The 21252-nt window shown below is 40.3% G+C and overlaps 1 pseudogene; it reads right to left on the reverse strand.

The window, feature by feature from the left end:
* LOC149162245 (phosphatidylserine decarboxylase proenzyme 3-like) overlaps nt 1–19587 on the reverse strand; it is an 85023-nt pseudogene extending 65436 nt beyond the window's left edge.
* Nucleotides 19588–21252: the final 1665 nt, after the last annotated feature.

Genomic DNA, 21252 nt, shown 5'->3' on the forward strand with positions numbered 1-21252 from the left:
TGCAATGTAATAATGCCAAAATCAATTCAACAAGTAATATATGAAATAACCTAAGCATACAAGTATAGTAAGAGGAACCTATAATGCTAGGGTTGGGCCCTAACCAAGAGATTTAACCCTCTGTGTTATCGGGAAATCTAGTATCTATGCAGAGCTACTAGTCCCACTAAGACTGGTAGCTATCTTAGAAACAAACAAACTAAAACTACTTTCGTTTTCCTTTATGAGAAGTAGATAAGAGGGGAACAAAGGAGACCAACCTCTGTCTTGCGCTTGGTTCCTTGCTTGATTCGTTTACCTTCTGATAGATCTTTTCCACTCGTTTCCTCGTCTACCCAGCTTCAAAGAGCACCTGTAGAATCAAAGCAGCATAACACTATCCAAGAATAGAGATCTACTATCATAAACAATATAGGACCAGATATATATTGACCACACAAAAGCATACATCATCAATCATACAAGAATGTGGAGGAAAAATTGAATAGCTTTATTAATATCAAGAATAGAAAAGAGGATTACCACCAATTGTTCTGGCCCAATGTCATCCTCTCAGCAAGAAAGCCCTTCTTCACCTCATGAAAATCTTAGATCACCCAACACTATGATGTTACACCAAGAAACCAGCAACACTTCCTTACAAGATACAAAATTCTAGCCTCTAGATCTCTGGTATGAGGGACCCATATATAGATGTTTGCAAGGGAGGTGAGTTAGCTTCTGAGATTTGATTAGTGTCCTCTCTCTGATAGTTCTTGATTCCACATGGAGATTGATGATCTCTTACTCATCCCTGGGCGAATGCAGAGAGGCAAGTGTCACAGGAGAAGTTTCTGGAAGATTCCATGATCATCCACCTCGCAAATTGACTCTGCCATTTGTCAACTATCGCCCATCGCACCCCATAGAAGGGCTTTTCAGTATGAATCGCACCTCCTGTGTGCATTTAGGTGGGATGTAGCGCACTTTGACCATGGAGTAGGTGAGATGGTCCAGTTTTGACCAGTTCTGAGTAGTTTTTCATCGAGAACTTCTGGGAGATGATGTAATTAGCTAACCTTGTTGTTTTAGGGGATGGAACAACACTTTTAGGGACCTAGGAGCCCTTGGTCTATGGACATGTTTGATTGGGGTTGCAGTGCCCAAAAATGTCTATAACAGTTGCCCCCTAAAGCATGAGGTCGTTAATCTTTTGATGTCGGGTGAAATGCTTTATCATGAGGATCCGAAGTTTTTTTGAGCTGGAAGGTGACCTGTAATAAGATACAATATAATACATTATCTTCATAATATTTTCATGATCTAGCTGAGGCGGGCATTCCCATGCTCATCTTTATAAATTCATTTTCATGTACATAAGACAGATAATCGTCTAAGTGCAGACTGATGATTCTAGTAGAGCCATCATCCCTTTGATTGGATGATTATCTGTGCAACAATGATGTACATTTTATGTCTTTATTCTCTTGAATATATATCGCAGCCTAGATGGATGAAAATAGATCTGGGGTCTTCAATCTCGTTCGATCTTCACTCAAAGTACAAGTCGATCCATGCGAGAGATGTTCTAGAGTCGAACATGGAAAGACATCGCCTAATTACCAACCAATGATGTAAGTTGTTAACAGGCGCGAGAGGAATCACCGATAATGATGATGACCCTCAAGGTACTACAGTAAAATTCACGTAGTGTGAATAAGGGACTTGGCATCAAACACCACGCAAAATCTTTCGGTCGAAGGCCATTGATGTAAACATGTCGGCGGAAGTGAGAAACTTGCCATTGAGGCATGCAAGCTTCAAAGTACTGAAAGGGTTGTTCCTAGATCGACTTCCTAGATAATGAGCTGTTGTCGACAAGAAGCGATCTGTCATAGGAGGGCCTTAGTGAATCCCACATCTATAACATGGAACGGATCAAATGATTTTAATGGAGGTAAAACGATCTAATGATATAAGGTTCAGGGTGGCGGTCATGAAAGAATGGAGCGTAAATGTATTGCAGTGGATGAGACACTAGTGAATTCTCTGAGCGACTTCTCTTGAACATATCGGCGACACTGACATGATGGATTCATAGCGTTAAGCCCAAATGTGGATGGTGTGATGGACCAATGGTGATATGACCAGTGAACAGAACAACCCAACCCGACTCGGATGCAGAGCGAAAGTGTCATGTTCAAGAGCGACTTGCTACCAATAAAGTTTCTTCAAGTTTTCTTCCCAAATTTTCCCCAGTCATTGCTCACCAGTACCTCTTTATTTTTGTCAAGCTTGAGGAGGATAACATATGCTTGTTCTATAATTTTCCCTTCGGGCAAACCCATCGCTATGTTTTAACGAGCCTAGTGATAGTGAGACTCGTTCTTGTCTGTATGGACAAGTTTGCCGCTATTCAGTTTTAACGAGTTTAACGACAAAGATAACTCGGTCCTTTTCAATTTTAGAGAGTCTGAAAGGGACATAAAGAAAACTCCAATAATCCTTTTTCGTCTTATAATCCCTTAAGTCTGAAAAGGTATAAAATAATACAAAAGGGATAATTTTCGGTAATTTTAACGAGCTGAACAAAACAAGCGCTCGATCGTTTTGTGTAATAATCCCGCAGGTCCAAAAAGATTAAAATCTAAAGGAGGGATAGCACTTCTGGTCACTTTAACGAGCTGGAGAGGCCAATTACTCAGAAATGTTTTCATATTTTACGAGTTAGATGAAAAGAGCTTAAAGGAGACTCATTTTTTGAGGAACGAGTGATAAATTTGGGTAGCAGCTAATTCGAGGTAAGGTTTGGAATTTTCCAATCACGGCAATGTGACAAGGATGGCTAACAGGATCACTCTTCGCAGTTGTTCCTCAAAAAAGGTAAACAATCAAATGGAGGTGAATGATCGGCCAATACAGAGTGGAGGTGATGATGAGAACACGACCAAGGCTTCAAAGGCTGATGATAATTCATTCACAATGGTTATTTACCGAAAATTGGTTCATTTTTTAATGAATGAGCTTAAACTCTGGGGGAAAGATTTTCTCACTGCTTACGTTTATTTTTTAACGAGCTTGAACTCCACATAAAAACTGCTCGATCCAGTCATATAATAAGGATGTCTCATCTAAGATGGCATTTTTTCAAAGCTTTTCTCCACATCCTTTCTTTATGCAAGTTGGGAAACGACCGATCCTATGAGTTTAAATGGAAATAGTCGCTCTTCGCTTGCATGCCAAAAGGTTTGCATGCCCCCAGGTATAGCGAAAAATTTCCAGGTTACCAAAGATTGTTCTATCTGCACTGCAGACAAAACACTTCCTTGGCGATGTCTACCGAAATAGAAAAAGGTGAGCGGTGCAACTTGCCTCCACTCACATAAATTTAATGGAGGAATCTTATTCCGGTCTAATATCATAAACCGGTCATATATCCTTCGCGGAAACCTACCCTATACCCAAGGTTTTCCTGTTGCAACAGACCAGGGTGGATGCCCCCTGGGTATCAGTCATGTCCTCTCGAATCACTCGCGCTCATCAGGTGGACGGACTGGGGATTGATGAGACATTCCTTGCGTGAAAATACCATGCAGGGATGGTATTTGACTATTTGCTATGTGTGAACCGGGGAATGAAAGCTGGTCTATGAGCTTGACCACTCTTCCTTCATGCGGAAAACACATTACTCTAAAGAGTGAGGAGACAATGGCTCCCATGCAATAAATATAGTCACATCCAAGGAGTAGATTATAATCCAGGGGTCCTTGGACTACCATTACATTCATGTGAACGGTTTTCCTTCTCAATGTTATCGGCACATTGGGAAGGATCCCTAACGGTCGACTGGTTCCTTTGTCAAAGCCTGTTAGATTTCTCATCTCAGGCAAAAGCAATGGTGAACCAAGCGCTTTCCAAGCAGTTGAGGAAAGGATACTCACAGAAGCCCCTTCATCTATGATGGTACCGGCCATGACCATTCTGTATATTTGAGCAATGATTCGAAATGGTACACTAGCCGGTAAATGGGGTCTGCCTAGTAGATTCCAATTGAAGGAAACAACTAGGTTGCTTGGAGGTGGGATCGAATAGACGGCCGGATATGACTCTGACGAACTTCCTTCCTGCGGTAAAGGAACGGGTAGACTTCCCCCATGTTCATCGGAGTCTATGTTTACGAAGAGAATTTGAACGGTGTCGTTCTTGTTCTCTCCGGTGACTGTATCATCTGAAGATGGACCTTCTAAAGGCAAGACCGGGTCAACTCCCGCCTCGACCTTTTGACTTTCATCTGGTGTGGATTCAGATGGTTTATCTTCAATGATAGACGCTTCGACTGACCATGATGGCATGTCAGTCGGATTTTCAACTAGTGATGGACTTGGCAAGAGTTTATTTTATCCAGGAGGAAGCCGTAACGGTGAAACCGGACGGTTGTCGAAAACTCTTTTAGCCCCATCTAGGAAGGGACAACAGTGGACGGCGTGATCACCTTCACATAGTTTACAAGGGAATTTACTTCCCGACATTTCACTTTCACTAGTTGACGATGTACTTTCAACATGATCATTAGAGGTTGTTGACACCGGATTGTGCAAACGAGGAGACCAGTCCTTTAAGATCCGAGGGATGCAAGGAAAATCTCGATGATAGTGATCTCCTTTGCAAATGACACATGGAGATTTAGGCTTTGAGAACGCAGTGTGTGTATTTTCACTAGTTGATGCCTGGTTTCCCCCTACTGTCTTTGGCTCCTTCTTTTTCTTCTCTTTCTTCTTCTTCTCCTTCTTCTTCTTAGTTACTTGACATTGGGCTTTACCAGCTCCATCAAGTGAAGAGGAAGGAGGAGAGGGAAAATCGGACGAAGTAAAAGGTTGGGGGGTAGCTTTGGTATCGTCTAGTTTCTTACTTGATTGTTAAGGAATCATGGTGCTCTGCACGACAGAGGTCGAGAAGAGCCATACGGGCAGGCCGATTGTCAATCTTGGAAGTGACAATATGGCCATATGAGGTGCACCAACATCTCCGCAAGAGGAGAAAGGACTAGGATTTCCCCCAAGGGGAACTCCTTGGTTGGTGGACTCCATCTTTCTCAACCTAAGACCAACGTAGGAAAGGTGGTGTTATTTCGATTAAAATAAATTTTAGACTCTTTGACACAACTTTTTTTTTCAATTTTTAAGAGTCGAGAAAAAACAAAAGATGACTCTAATCGCCTTCAATTTTTAATGAGCTTGAAGTGACAAGTGCTCAGATGGACCTTTTCCTTTAAGGAGTCTGAAAATGAACGAAAGAGACTACTATGGAAATCTAGACAGAGGGATTACCAAACCAATCGCAAAACTGCAGAATACTTTTTATGGTACGGCAGTCAATCTTCCCGAATGTTGTGTTCAACGAATTGCGATCGATAGGGTGGCAGACACAGCTTCCTATGGATAAAGGATATAGCCTGTTGTGGTCTCCCAATATATACTCGATGGTACGTGGGAGCACAAGTCTGTACTGGCACTTGTCGTCTCAAAGTGGAGGAATCACCCAACCAACAATGAAAACAACAATTACCAGGCTTTACGACGTCGGAATACGTCTCTAGCCTAGACTTCTAAATGTTGTGCATTAGGTTCCAAAGCGTTTTTAGATTCATTAAATTTATTTTACAGTTGATCTTGCTTACGAAATTTTCCTTTCAGGTTCACCAAGTGATGTAGATATACAATTCCTAAAATGCAATCTAAGATGATAAACAATCGTTTAATCTTCTTTTTGCAATGAAAATCCTAGCTACTAAAGAAAGAGAGATGATATTCTTTCAACATAGAGCAGAGAGCACACACTATATGCATTGTCCTAAATCAAACCAACAAACAGTCTAAATGCAAATGCACATGCATGTATTTGTTTTCAGCCTTCTCAATGTGTGAATGATAAAAAGAAATCTAAGCGCAAATCTGAATTATTTTTCAAAGCGACATTACTAACAAGCTTCTTTTCAAGACAAAATGAAGACAATGATGACACTTTGTGATTTGGAATTGAAAAATTTCTTTTGACACTTGAAAAACTACTAATTCAAATCAAATACAAGAGTAACAGTGTAATCGACTATCAAGAACAACCAAATTCTCTTTTATGACTGAAAACAACACTTGCGACACTTCCAAATCAAGAAACGACAGTTCAATTACGCTACTTCTTTGTAAAAGAGAACTGAAAATGGCTCACAATACATAAAAACATTTATAGTTCTTTTCACAATGGAGGCGGAATAATGGCAAGGAAGGGGGTTTCCAACATAGGTATACTATTTACAGACAGCAAAACTCCTGAATAGAGCTGAAAAGAGTGAAGAAAAACAAAAGTCTGGAGGGAAAATTAGCCTTCTCTGATCAGCGCACCTATTACACAAGGATTCCAGTATGCATCCCACCTACAGCACACGGGAAGTACGATGCATACTGATATCCTTGAAGAGAGGGTGTGATGGTACAGTGCAAGACTTTTGATCCAGTTCTTGATCACAGTTTGCAGCACAGTTCAGGGATTTAGGCTGAGAAAGTGATAATCAGTAAGTAAATCACAGGGGTAGATCTAAGGAGGTTACTAGAGCCACCACAAGGGAAATTAGAGAGCTTGTAAATTGATTGTTCAGTTCATAAACAAAACCCGGAGATAGAATGAAGCAGCATTGATCTACTTTGCACTTGCATAGAAAATGCAGTTCAAAGGCTAGCTGGCTTGACTTCAGGCTCCGTCTGTCAGTTTATAAAGCAAACAACTATAGAAAAACAAAGAATCTATTCGTTCCCCAGTGGAGTCGCAATTTTGTTATCGGGAAATCTAGTGTCTATGCAGAGCTTCTAGTCCCACTAAGACTGGTAGCTATCTTAGAAATAAACAAACTAAAACTACTTTCATTTTCCTTTATGAGAAGTAGATAAGAGGGGAACAAAGGAGACCAACCTCTGTCTTGTGCTTGGTTCCTTGCTTGATTCCTCTCCCTTCTGATAGATATTTGCCACTCGTTTCCTCGTCTACCCAGTTTCAAAGAGCACCTGTAGAATCAAAGTAGCATAACACTATCCAAGAACAGAGATCTACTATCATAAAAAATATAGGACCAGATATATATTGACCACACAAAATCATATATCATCAATCATACAAGAATGTGGAGGAAAACTTGAATAGCTTTATCAATATCAAGAATAGAAAAGAGGATTACCACCAATTGTTCTGACCCAGTGTCATCCTCTTAGCAAGAAAGCCCTTCTTCACCTCATGAAAAGCTTAGATCACCCAACACTATGATGTTACACCAAGAAACCAGCAGCACTTCCTTACAAGATACAAAATTCTAGCCTCTGGATCTCCAGGATGAGGGATCCATATATAGATGTTTGCAAGGGAGGTGAGTCAGCTTCTGAGATTTGATTAGTGTTGTCTCTCTGATAGTTCTTGATTCCAATTGGAGATTGATGATCTCTTACTCATCCCTGGGCGAATGCAGAGAGGCAAGTGTCACAGGAGAAGTTTCTGGAAGATTCCATGATCATCCACCTCGCAAATTGACTCTGCCATTTGTCCACTCTCACCCATCGCATCCCATAGAAGGGCGTTTCAATATGCATCGCACCTCCCGTGTGCATTTGGGTGGGATGTAGCGCACTTTGACCATGGAGCAGGTGAGATGGTATAGTTTTGACTAGTTCTGAGTAGTTTTTCATGGAGAACCTCTGGGAGATGATGTAATCAGCTGACCTTGTTCTTTTGGGGGATGGAACAACACTTTTAGGGACTTAGGAGCCCTTGTTTTATGGACATGTTTGATTGGGGTTGCAGTGCCCAAAAATTTCTATAACACTTTGAGTCAACTCATTGCTAGATCAACGGAATGCTCATTTTCATTAACATATCAAAAAATAAATAATTGTGTTTTGTCACAATCCTTTAACTTGAAAGTGCTTAGTTATCTTGCATAAAAATATCTGAATCCTAATGAGGCTCTAGGCCTCCTTATTTATACAAGTAAAATTTCCAACAAATTTCTTAAATATAGGGAGGCTTGGCTCCCAATCTCAAGATAAACTGGTTCTTAACTATCACTGGCTCGGATTCCAATCATCGTCATGACTCAGCTGTCTGCAACTTCGAGCTGGTGTGATTTGATTAAGAGATCTTCGAATGAGTGAGGATTTAATGAGGAAGATCCATCTCCTATAATTTCTCTTTCTTGTCTCATTCGAGTTCCTACACATTATTTAGCCATAATTTTCCATAATTTTCTCCCAAAAACCTGTAATTAATGCACATTAGACCACTACACATAACATCTTACTTTTACTCATCTCATTAAGAAAAATATAATTAAAACATGTAACGAATTATGAGAAGAGTTGATTTTAGTAAGCTTGGAGGTGTATGAGGGTCCAATGTTAGGCGCGAGATCCCCCAAGGGAAGTTTTGGGGATTAAAGCCCATATTTTGGTCCAATTTTGTAATCCTAATGTAAAGACTGCGCATTTTTTTGTTAACAAGTCATAGGGTTGTTTGCCCTTATTTTGATAATGTAATGTCGATTGTGAAAGATCTACCCATGGTCTGCGGACCATGGGATTGTATAAATTGAGTGAAGCTCTAAGTAGTTAAGGTATAATCGATCACTAATCAATGACAAAGAATTGAGTCATATCTTTGGAGTAGAAGTCTAAGTTTAGGTCGTAGCGTAGGTGGAGGCTCTACAGCTGAGCGCATAGAGGCCTAGAAGTCCACAGCTAAGTGCGTGGACCCCTTCAGCTGAGTCTGCAGGGTGAGTCGAGTTTGTAGTCATCTAGAATTATCAATAAAGAGAAATGTTCTATAATTTCTGCATCTTTCATTCTTGTTTATGCATCTGTTATATTGGGTATGAATTTCACTTCTAATACTTATATGATGTGCGAAAATGTATAACTGTATTGGTTAAGTGAACACAAGTAAGAGAATCTGTTTACATGAAGCTAACTAAGATTTGTTAATAAGATAAGTAAGATACTTAGCATAGTTTGGGAAATATCACAATTCACTGCCCTAGTAGCATGAAAGAAAATCAACTTTTGGTTAGGGCTAAGCGAAAAACGATTGTAATAGTTCGTGAAGGTACTGAAGGGTAGAACAAAGGGATAAGCAACCTACATGAATACAGGTATAGTTGGAATAAACCGACATCACATCCATCTCAAGGGTGTGGAAACATGGTTCTAGCATCCCCCCATACTACCTCAGGTGAGACTTCAGTCTGCGCTCCGCGGATTGACACTGAAAGGGCCAGTAGTGTAGGGATTTGTTTGGCTAACTAACGTTGAACCTAGGTTAGGCCCCCATAAGCCAAAAAATGGTTCTGTTGTCAGGACCATAGTCTGCATGAGAGATTTGTGACGTTGTATCACTAGAATCCAACTAAGAAATAAATCGAAGGTTTGTTGGACAAAAGAATTCACGAGTTCGCGGTGCAGGAAAACAGAAACCCATGACTGTCAAAAGAATAGTGGCTAGACAACTACCTGTATACGGAGATCCATGAAATATTTTTCGCGTCCTTCCCTACTGAGCTATATGAGTGGATCGCAAAGCTTGCATATACCCTAGGAAGGTGGATGCTTGACAGTCCTATTGTGTGGATGCCAAAACTAGTGTGAAGGTTGGAAGCATCGAGGGATAAGATCAAACATGCCATCGATCACTCGCTTGATCGCATTATAGGAGGATTTGTTACGGAGTTCGCGGTCGACACCTCAGTTAGCTATAGCGAGGCAGAACGATGCTTTTTCATAGGACCACGAGGTAAGTACATAAAATATTTGAATACTCGGATTAAAATGTTGTTGTGTGAAAAACAGGTTATGTGGTTACCTTGATGTTTGGGACTACGCAAAGTGGAAAAAGTTACAGAAATGAGGGAAATAACGGTCCGGAGTACAGCCCCTTTATTTCACCACCGCGAGGGGATGAAGGAGCGATAACGAAGGCCTCGCTGTGGAGTGCTATACAGTTCATAAGATAGAGGTTTCCTCAAACACCACCTCCACCCAAACCACCTCCATCTTCATCGCCATCACCTCCAACTTCACCTGTACCACCTCCACCACCACCACAATTTAGTATGGCAAATACAGTGAACTTGCTTGTGTTGAAAGGTTTGGAAAATGAGGATTTGAACCAATTCTGGTTCGTTGTAAGGGATGTATGGGAAGTGCAAGGTGTTACAAATGACCATATAAAGAAAGCAACACTGATTAGCACTCTACAAGATCGCGCACTGACCTCTTATATTAAGTACTCCAACGATAACCCGAATTCAAGAGTCGTAGACATCCAAGCAATGCTAAATAGCGAATTTAGCAGGCCTAAATCTGAAGCGTAGTTGATTGTTGGATTCAAAGAGATCATGATGCTACTAGGTGAGATTCCTTTCGAACTAGTGTTGGGCGTGGGATCCCCAAAGGCAAGTTTTGGGGCTTAAAGCCCAAGTTTTGACTAAGTCCAATGTAAATACTCCACGATTTGTGGGCGCGGAGTGTGAAGTTGTAATTGAGTTATAGGGTTGTCTGCCCTTACTTTTGTAATGTAATGTCGACTTCTACCTATGGTCCACAGACCATGGAATTGTATAAATAGAGCGAGGCTGTAAGTTGTAAAGAGAAATCTAATTGAATCTAATCTAAGAGAATGAAGAAGAAGCATTGAGTCTGAGTGGAAGTGTAAAGTCACGTCTTTGGGTCGTAGAGTTGGAGAAGGCTCTGCAGTTGAGTGTGCAGAGGCCTAGTAGTCTGCAATTGAGTGCATGGACCTTTGGAGCTGAGCGCGCAGGGTGAGTCGAGTCTATAACCATTGGAGAAATAATAAAGAGAAGTTTCTTTTCATTCTGTGTATCTTTTCCCTGTTTTATGCATTGAACTATATTGGGTATGACTTACAAGTTTATTGTTTATTTGCTCCGCGAACTCATATGAATGTGTTGAATAAGTGAATATAAGATAAGTAATTGTTTATGTGAAGTTAACTAATAGTTATAAGAAGATCAGTAAGATCCGCGGTGTACTTGGGAGAATAGCGCAGATCGCTGCCTTAGGAGCGTGAAAGCATGTTAGCCCTTGGTTAGGGTTGAGAGAAGGAGATTATAATAGATCCCAAAGGTCTCGCAGATCAGGATAGTGCAGGAAGTGACCTACATGAAGACATTCCTAGTTGGACTAAGTCGACCCTTCAGACATCTCATGGGTGCAGAAACTTGGTTCCAAAATCCCCCCATACTGCTTCGGGTGAGACCTCAGTCAGCGCCCCATGGGATGTTGCTGAAAGGGCCAGTAGTACAGGGATTTGTTTGGCTAATTATCTTCAATCCTGGGTTAGGCCCCATCAAGCCAACAAATGGTTCCATTGCCGAGACTGGAATTTGCATGGAGATGTCTGATGCCGCATCACTGGAATCTAGCTAAGAAGGAGACTGAAGGGTGGTTGGACAGGAAAATCCATGAAATCGTGGCATAGGAGAACAGGAATCCATGACTATCGAAGGAGGAGTGGTTAGACTGCTACCTGTACACAGAGATCCACGAAATTTTCTTCGCATCTTTCCCTACTGAGCTGTACGAATGGATCGCAAAGCTAGCAGATAGCCAAGGAAGGTGGAAGCTTGACGGTCCTATTGTGTGGACCCCTGAATTGGTGTGTAGATTGGAAGCATTAGAAGATAAGATCACGCATGTTTTTGATCACTAGCTCGATTGGATTATAGGAGGATTGATTACTAAGTTCACGATAGATACTTTAGTCATTTATTGCAAGGTAGAGTGACGCTTTCTCAAAGGACTGCGAGGTAAGTACGTAAAGTCTCTAAACACTTGGATTAAAATGATATTGTGCGAAAAGTGGATTATGTAGTTACATTGATGTCCGGGGCTACGAGAAGTGGGAAAACTTACAGAAATGAAGGAAGTGCGGCACTAGAGACTAACCCCTTGATTTCACCTCTATGAGGGGACGAGGAAGAGCTCATGAGGGTCTCTCCGTGAACTGCAATCCATTTGGTAAGGCAGAGGATTCCATGCATACCACCTCCACCCACACCACCGCCAGTTTCACCACCATCACCTCCATCTTTGCCCATACCACCTCTGACACCACCACATTTTAACATGGCCAACATGATAAAGTTGCCTATGTTCGAAGGATTGGGAAATGAAGATCCGAACCAGTTTTGGTTTGTTGTAAAGGCTGTATGGGAAGCCCAGGGAGTTACAGATGATAATATCAAGAAATTGACATTGGTTAGCACTCTGCAGGATCGCACGCTGACCTAGTACATTAAGCACTCAAGTGATAATCCAAATGCGGGAATCACGGCTATCCAAGCTACACTAACTAAAGAATTCAGCAGACCAAAGTCAGAGGTGTAGTCTGTTAGAGCCTAGATTTACCTCAGGCTAAAAAGGCAGGATCCAGGACGAACATCAAACCATGCTCAACCTCGTAGCTAGCCCTACGAGGACAGGAGAGGGCTCTCTCCGGGTAAATCTCAGCAAATTATGATCTATGGGGCTTGAGGTGACTGAAATATCTTCTGATTTTAGGCTAGGTATGAAGTGCAAGGATTTGATTTGATTTTTTGGGGGTTTTGTTGGAATCAAGGGAAAGGCAAATTTGGGTCCAGGGATGAAGGCCAGTTTTGCAGAGTTCTGATTGGGGCAAGAAAGGAAATTGTTTTGATGCTTTGATTTGTAAAGATGGAGGGTTTAGACTGGTGAGAAGCTAAAGAGGGAAAGAGGGTATCAAGAATCCTCTTCACACTGAAGAAAACATTGAAAATTAAACAAAATTAAAAGGTAGAGCACCTCAAGCTAATGAATTATACCTTTGTCACTCATTTGTTTAATTTCAGAAACAAAAGAGAAAGGAAATGGTACACATAAATATCAGTGAACTTAAAAATTACATAGAGAAAAACACCATCAAAACACAGAGCCACAGGGATCCCAAAAAGTGCTACAAACCCTGGTCTTTCCTTTGCCAAAAATGCAGAAATCAAATGTACAATGGAGTGTCAAGCAATCCCAAGTGTCCAACCCTAAAAATGACTGAGAAATTACATGATATAGACAAGCCTAACTCCTTCCCATGACTCTAGGGGTCGAGCTCATCATTCTAGGAGCTATTTCAACCATATATAAATAAGGAACTAAAAAATAGGCAATGAAACGACTTGCCTCTATATAAAAGGAAACTGATTCATTCACTATCTTTTCACCTTTTAGTGAATGAATCTACATGGATGAGTATAAATGTGCCAAAATTACATCAAAGTCATGAATTTACATCAAGATAAGTCAAAATTTACATGAAAAAGTGAAACTAGTCAAAATTGGGCGAAATTCTGAGCTGCTGAGTGAAAAATAGGCCAAATTTCCCTATGCGCCGCGCCTGAAACCTGTATGGGTAGCACATATTTGAGGCTGATTTTGAGGGTCTTTCCGAAATCCAAATTGAGCTCAAGATAGCTCGTTGGAAAGACCTACCCGTCTACTTTCCAACCCAAGTGGAATTTCGTGATTTAGTGTCCATTTTCCCCTCAAAACATCCAATCTCCCAACACTGCTTCCTGTGGGTGCAAAAGGCGGCAGAGAGGTCTTTTTTTGCTTGTTTTTTACTCTTTAGGCAACCCAAAACTTGATGAAATCCTTAGGTAATTCATGAGCATGCATAAATTTTTATAAAAAATCTAGAAATACAAACTTTTCCTCTAGAGGATCTCCCAATTATAAGCGCGCGCCAAGTGGCGCTATGCGTTGGGTAGGAAAATCTGTTTTGAAGCCAAAAAATTCAAAATTGACCAAATTTTCTCCAAATTTGTTGAAATTTGGACTGAAGGTCCATCATCAAGTATCATGCTTAGACAAAGAAGCTTTGGCCAATATTTGGAGCCTATCATTCCTTTTGCGTCGTTTTAGTGCCCTCCTTAGTCTTGCCTTCAGGATTTTGATCCTCGCTTTGCAAACATGAGTTCGTGCCCAATAATGATTTTTCATTTGCCTGAGCATGTCCTTGTCTTTGTTTTCCTTTTCCAACAACTTCTCAAGATGAATATTTGTTGGGTGTGGAGCCTGATTATCTTCTATATTCAAAGGTATCGCCACATAAGACCCCAGTTCGAACTGTAAAATATTCACTGCAGGGGGGGCGCTGTGTCCTTTGGGAGCCCCCCCTAGCGGGGGTTTCGGGGGCAGAGCCCCCGAAGCTAAAAACAACTGTAAAATTGCCTTGTAAAAGTATAGTAACTTCTAGTCAATCTGGGCCATTCATTAGGCGGATGATCTGACGATAGAACTTATGTTTAGTTTAGGGTTTTTTTCCCTAGAAGGCAACCCCTCTCTTTGTATGAGGGTATTGTATTTGAGGCTGTGTGATAGATGTGTATTCTATGAGCGAGAAATAGAGAGGTGAGACTGTGAGAGAAAACAGAGGATATTACAGCGGATTTGCTGTAGGTTGTGTCTCTTCATTTTGCTAGATAATAGAAAGGAAGGACTGGCTGTTCGGGGTGGACGTAGCCCAAACTGGGTGAACCACGTATATCTGTGTCTCTCTTGTTTTGTGCATTTTCTGTGTTTATATTTCTGCAATATTTTATGTGTTCCATTTCTCCGTAATATATAATTTTCTAACAATATTGACCCTCTCAAGCCAAATCTCTTGATCAACCTCTATCTTCTGCTGAATGGGTGTCATCTCATTTAAGCTTCTTTGGGCAGCCTGCCGGTTTTCACGGATGTTTTGCAACTCCATGACTGTATGTTGATCCTCCAATTATTTGTTTCACTACTCCAAATAGTTTATGACCCAGTGAGCTCTCTGCAACTTTTTGGTCAATGCATCTATCTCGGCCTTCTGCTCCTGAATAATCTCCCTCAGCTTTGAGCTAGGAGAGCTAAAATCATCATCGATGAGTATGAAATCAGTGTCTTTGCCTCTTGAAGGGCCCTCATCCTGCATAGGCTTCTTGTCTTTGTCCTATACCTATGCTGCTGATGACAGCAATGAGTCCCCTTCCACCCCAGGTGGAGACAGTACTCGTCGGGTTGCTGCAAACAATCCTCTCATGCCTCTCTGATAGGTGACATATGTTGGCACACTAGTAGTCTCTGCTTCCCGACCTCCATATTGTTGTGAAGATTCACCCGCATCATGGACAACCTCCTGATGAGCTGCTGAAGCTATGAAGAACTCACGGTAATGAAATCTTCCCATGTGATACCCTGCAAGCCAAGTTGATGTACAACAATGATCTTGATGAGCACATAATGGTAAATGATGTTATACTTCCGTTCAGGAGTCTTCTTTTGTACAAGATTAGTCATCCTCTCGATGTTTCAGCACATGAAATATGGAATGTTAATCATCTTTACTCTCATCAAATGCATCAATAATCTGATATGGTATGCATAGAGGCATGAGAAGCGGCCCTCACAACTGAAGTATCTGATAATGAGTCTCATCAACGGCGCATAGGATTCTTTCAAAAATTGGAATGGGAACACCCTGCTGAGCTGTTTCACATAGCTGGGCCTGATGTATGGTTCATAATGTACTCTTTCTACCTGTTGTCTTTTGTTCCACTCCTCAACTACATTCGGTATTCCTGTTTCTTGAGAAATGGTCTCTGTTGTCAAGGTGAAATTTACACCAGCAAGAGTTACCTGACCATTATGCAAATGCAAAACAAACAACCGAGCCAACTCGTGATGATGTTGAATCTGAGCAATCATTCCACAGTACTGAAAGCATGACTGTTGTTGGAAACACGTCATGTCAAGTGGGTAGGCCTGCAATTGAGCCAATGAGGTGAGCTCTTCTTTGACATGTCTGCCACCCTTACGAGCCCTCCTCGGTGCATGAAGCTCTGTGCTAGAATCATTGTCTTGTTCATATGATGACTCAGTGTCTGTCATGGTGTTACAAGTCTATGCCAAGTGAATGTTTGACTTGTTGAAAATGAGAATTTGGTGCTTTGCTTCCAATTGCCAAATGTGTGCCAAATAGGAAAGGACTGTGGGGAATATGGACAGTGGGTGTATGTAATTACAGTCAAAAGTAATAACAGTCACTTGACTGTATTTAGGAATCTGAGGTTTGATATGGAAAAGTGAAAATTGTAGGGTTTAGGGATAGGGATAAATGGGGAATGAGTGACTTGGGATCATAAGGGAATATGGGATTGGGAATGATGATATGATTACAATGATGGGAAAGGGAAATAGGGGTTAGATTATTTTGGCACCAAAGTCAAATTTTTAAAACTCAAATTCAAACCCTAAGAGTAGTTTTCATAAGATGATAGGGTTTAAATTACATTCAAATTCTCCAAATCAAACTTCGAAACCACACCAAACACTATTCAATAATAGTGGCAAGATCAGTTGGACTTACTCGGGGCAAATGGGAGCGAAATGAAATTTCATTGAAGCAACGACGAAACCTACTTGTTGGCTCTGTGCGCCACGGGCATAACCCAGTGCACCGCGACCCGTATGTGCGCCGCGAATGTTGTAATTAACATAGTGATGTGCGGCTCAATGCACCGCGACTAGCCAATGTGCCGTGACCTTCTTCCTATGTGCCATGATTGAATTTCACCCACAGTCTGTTCTTCGAAACCCTGTTTTCATTCCTCCACGTTTGACTTGGCTTCTTTGGCATACCAATGAATTGTTAAAACACCAAAAATATCTTATATGCCCAATGAATTTGATTTTTAATTTCAAATAACCCACTTTGTAATGTTTGCAGAACTTTGGCACTTTCCCTTTTAATACAAACTCTGATTTTATTTCCACTTGATTTTTTGAGCTGAATGACGAAATTCTTGTCTATTTTTTGTAGGGATAGTTGACATGGAATTTGGCAAAGGCGACCAAGGCTGTGCCTGAAGAATTTGACAAATGATTTTTTTTTAAAATTACATGGCATTTATTACAAAAGATGAAATTGACGATTTTTCTAAAGTCATGATCAAGCATTATCACGATGAAATTTTTACAATGAAATCTTATTTGAAACTCCTTCATGTGCCTGCTGGCATTATTAGACATTTTGCAGACTGAATTAAGCGACACCCTAGACCTAATGAACCCTAAAACCTTAAAATGATTTTATGGTGAACATAAAACCAAGCATGATTGCAACTGACTTGAAAATGATTTTGATGAACTAAATTAGACTAGCAGGTACAAGACATGAGGAACGTGAGTGAAAAGCCTCCTCCATCAGATGATTGATGCTCCTAGCAGAATGCAGCTGATAGGACTGAATGAGACACCTAAGATGAAATGCAATAAACGATATTTTGATCTCTGACAGAGGGATGAAAAGACCGACTCTAACATTGGCTCCAATGGGGATGGTAGCTCCTTGGAGGTGCCAAGAACTATAGATCTCTAGGAGAGATAGGTAGTCCCTTCGTCCATTGGGCTATGGAGTCAATAACTTCAAAACACCCAAAAACCAATTACTACGAAACTTTGACTCAAGACTCGTAGTTGAACTGACCAATCCAAACTGAAACAAGACTCTCAAAAGATGAAACTGGACACTCGGCTGAAACTATCTTTAAACTGAATGAAACAAAAGACGACTCAAGATTGAATTAACTAAAACAAGTACTTACAAAGCTTTTAGATGGCAGCAGACCATCGAGATTTGAGAATTTCAAATCCTGATGACAACCACCTGCCTACTGATGAAATATGTACAATCATGTGTAGTGAGCCTTCCAATGTAACCAATCCAGTAGATGGCTATATATTGAAATTTTGCTCTCACTTGTTCCGAGTAGGTAGAATGATGTAAATGTAGGCAACTCACAATAACCACTGAAACCAAGGCTTATGCTAATGAACCAGACAACATTCATCTACTCTAGTGCTCGCAAAAGAATGTCAAAAGGATCTTGAAAGTCCTGAAGCACTATCTTGGCTTGAGATCCAGTAGCAAAAGTACAAGTACTCCCTTCATTTTGATCTGAAAGAACAACTGGTTGCCAAGTGATAGGAAGGCACAGAGAGTTATAAGCTTCTGCCATCTGAGTGTTAGCTGAGAATTCCTTGACCATGAGAAATTCTGGCATATTGTCTCTCTCAAGCTCATATTAATCAACTTCATGGTCTAGGTCATTCTTAAACAGAAAACAATCTTCAAGATTATCAAACATGACAGCCTTATCATCTTCATGAAAGACAATATTATTTGTTTGCTGATCTATAAAGCTAATTACAAGACTGCCATCATTTTCAAAAGAGGAAGAAGTTCCACCATCGCCTTCTTGACCATGTGCACACTGTAGATCTGTGTTAACTTGAGCTGTAACATGACCTTTCAGGAGTTGATCTATCTCATCTTCAGATAGAGGAGATAAGACTTTTTGTTTCCTTTTGCTCAAACAGTGATTGTATTCATGAAATAGCATTTTAAAACATGAAAAACTTGAATGACAGTCCTTAATTCCCTGATCTTTTGAAATTTGAAAACATTGTTGATCATCTTCATATGACATGGCAATCAAATTATCATTTACCACTGAGTTATCAAAAGAAGATTTTTCACTTACTTGAACAAAGGTTTCATCTTGTTTTTCATGAAATGACTCGATTAACTCCTTATGAAGGCTTTGGTCAATAACTCTGTCTTCTTCATTCCAGATGATCTTAATAGCAGAGCTCTCCTTCATGGGATTCAGAACAAGGTTTTCTTGATCATCATAATCTGAATCTAGATCTGAAACAGTTGACTTGACTTTATCACATTCTAAGATTGAAACTTGACTTTCCTGCATGATGTCTTCTTCTATGGACAGATCTGAAATAAAACCTTCTCTTTCATCATCTTCCACCGTACTAAGATCTTGATCTTGCTACAAATTTTCCTGATCATCTTGATAAGTATCACTCTCTTTATGCTGCTGAAATGGATTTTCATGCAAGGCTTCCATGATCTCATCATCCATGAAGTTATCATCGTCATAAACTTTCTCAAGATGTTCAATAAAACTATAAGCATGTTTGCAACAGTTCTGAACTAAATTTAATGATGGATAAGATTCTTTATACCTTTCAAAGAACATGGTATGAAAATATTTCAAAATGATAGTGGTAGGGAGGTAGTAAAGATGTGTCCAATACACTACTAATTGCTGCAAAACCTGCTGTGTGAGGATGACTCTACCTCCAAGAGTTAAGCATCTATGTGAAATCTGTCAACAATCCATACCCAATCATTGACGCTGTAATTATTTAGCTTGATACTGAAGCCCAAATATTTCAGTCCAGTGCTGATTGGTTTAGCTTCCACACCAAATAGGTTTGCGATATGTTCAATATCCTCCTGTTGTCCCTCCCCAAATAGTAAGACCGATTTGCCCTTGTTCATAAGAAGCCCAGAAGCGCTGCCAAACTTATAGAAAATGTTATGTAAGGTTGCCCACATCATCTTGGATATCATGCCAAAAGCAAGAATGTCATCGACAAAAAAAACCGTGTAAGATCCTAATTCCCCAGCCCGCCGTAAGTGCTGGCCATCCATGATTAAGATAAAAGAAGGCCATTCCATGAGGAAACCATGATCATTTTTCTACTATTACCAAAAGCAAAAAGAATCTATTTAGATAAAATCACATGGAGTCAATCGAAACTCCATATGGTCTATGATCGACACAACTCCCCGGTCTCTTAAACCCTCTAAGGTTTCCCTTTATCAACCAAGATTTCATTCCACCAACATACAGTTGCGGTGAGCGTGGATCGAACACGCGACCTTCAGATCTAAATAGTAAATACAAGCAAGCGGAAAACTTTCATACCAAGATCGGGCTTCACCTTCCAGAGTGGCCATGAATATCTTCATCAAGCAATCTTCAGGAAAATCAACCTTCAACTTGCGAATATGCATGTGAAATCTAACCAGATGTAAAGTAGCATCCTTCCTATCATCATCTTTAAATGTAGGCAAATTCCATTGCCAATTTACCTTTGGAATTTTATTTGGAAAACTTGGAATGTGATCTCGAATCATGGGAGCATACTGTTGAGCAAGAAAATCCATTTTTATAACAATGAATTGACCAAGAAATTCTTCAGGCTACTGATCCTTGAAGAGTAGAGTCGCCATAAAAATTTAGAACCTTGGGATTTTTCGATATTGGAGTCGCCATGTGAATGATTTCAGCCTTCTTATGTCTGACTGCTATCCACCATCAACAATCAGATCTGAAATTGATTACATTTTACTGAGGAAATATGCAAGTCAGATATTTCCGTTTATAAGACTAGACCGAAGATTGATAGAAGTAGATTTTATCTACTTGCGCTAATGCAAAGCAAAAGCATTTTGAAGGCTACCTGGCTAATCTTCAGACTCCATGTGTAGTCTATAAAACAAAGAACACTAACAAACAAATAAATGTTTCTTCCCCAGTATGGTCGCCACTATGTTAGAGCCTAGATTTACCTCAGGCTGAAAAGGCAAGATCCAGGACCAACATCAAACCACGCTCAACCTCGTAGCTAGCCCTACGAGGATAGGAGGGGACTCTCTCAGGGTCAATCTCAGCAAATTATGATCTATGGGGCTTGAGATGATTGAAATATGTTCTAATTTTAGGCTAGGTATGAAGTGCAAGGATTTGATTTGATTTTTTGGGGGTTTTGTTGGAATCAAGGGAAAGGCAAATTTGGGTCCAGGGATGAAGGCCATTTTTGCAGAGTTCTTATTGGGGCAAGAAAGGTAATTGTTTTGATGCTTTGATTTGTAAATATGGAGGGTTCAGACTGGTGAGAAGTTGAAGAGGGCAAGAGGGTATCAAGAATCCTCTTCAAACTAAAGAAAACATTGAAAATTAAACAAAACTAAAAGGTAGAGCAGAGAAAGCTAATGAATTCTACCTTTGTCACTCATTTGTTTAATTTCAAAAGAAAAAGATAAAGGAAATGGTACACATAAATATCAGTGAACTTACAAATTACATAGAGAAAAACACCATCAAAACATAAAGCCACAGGGATCCCAAAAAGTGCTGCAAACCCTGGTCTTTCCTTTGCCAAAAATGCAGAAATAAAATGTACAATGGAGTGTCAAGCAATCCCAAGTGTCCAACCCTAAAAATGACTGAGAAATTACATCATATAGACAATCCTAACTCCTTCCGATGCCTCTAGGGGTCGAGCTCATCATTCTAGGAGCTATTTCAAC

Source organism: Pinus tabuliformis, chromosome 5_2, assembly GCF_031772625.1.
Source record: "Pinus tabuliformis cultivar Carrire ecotype Pingquan chromosome 5_2, CPIR1, whole genome shotgun sequence".
NCBI classification, from domain to species: domain Eukaryota; kingdom Viridiplantae; phylum Streptophyta; class Pinopsida; order Pinales; family Pinaceae; genus Pinus; species Pinus tabuliformis.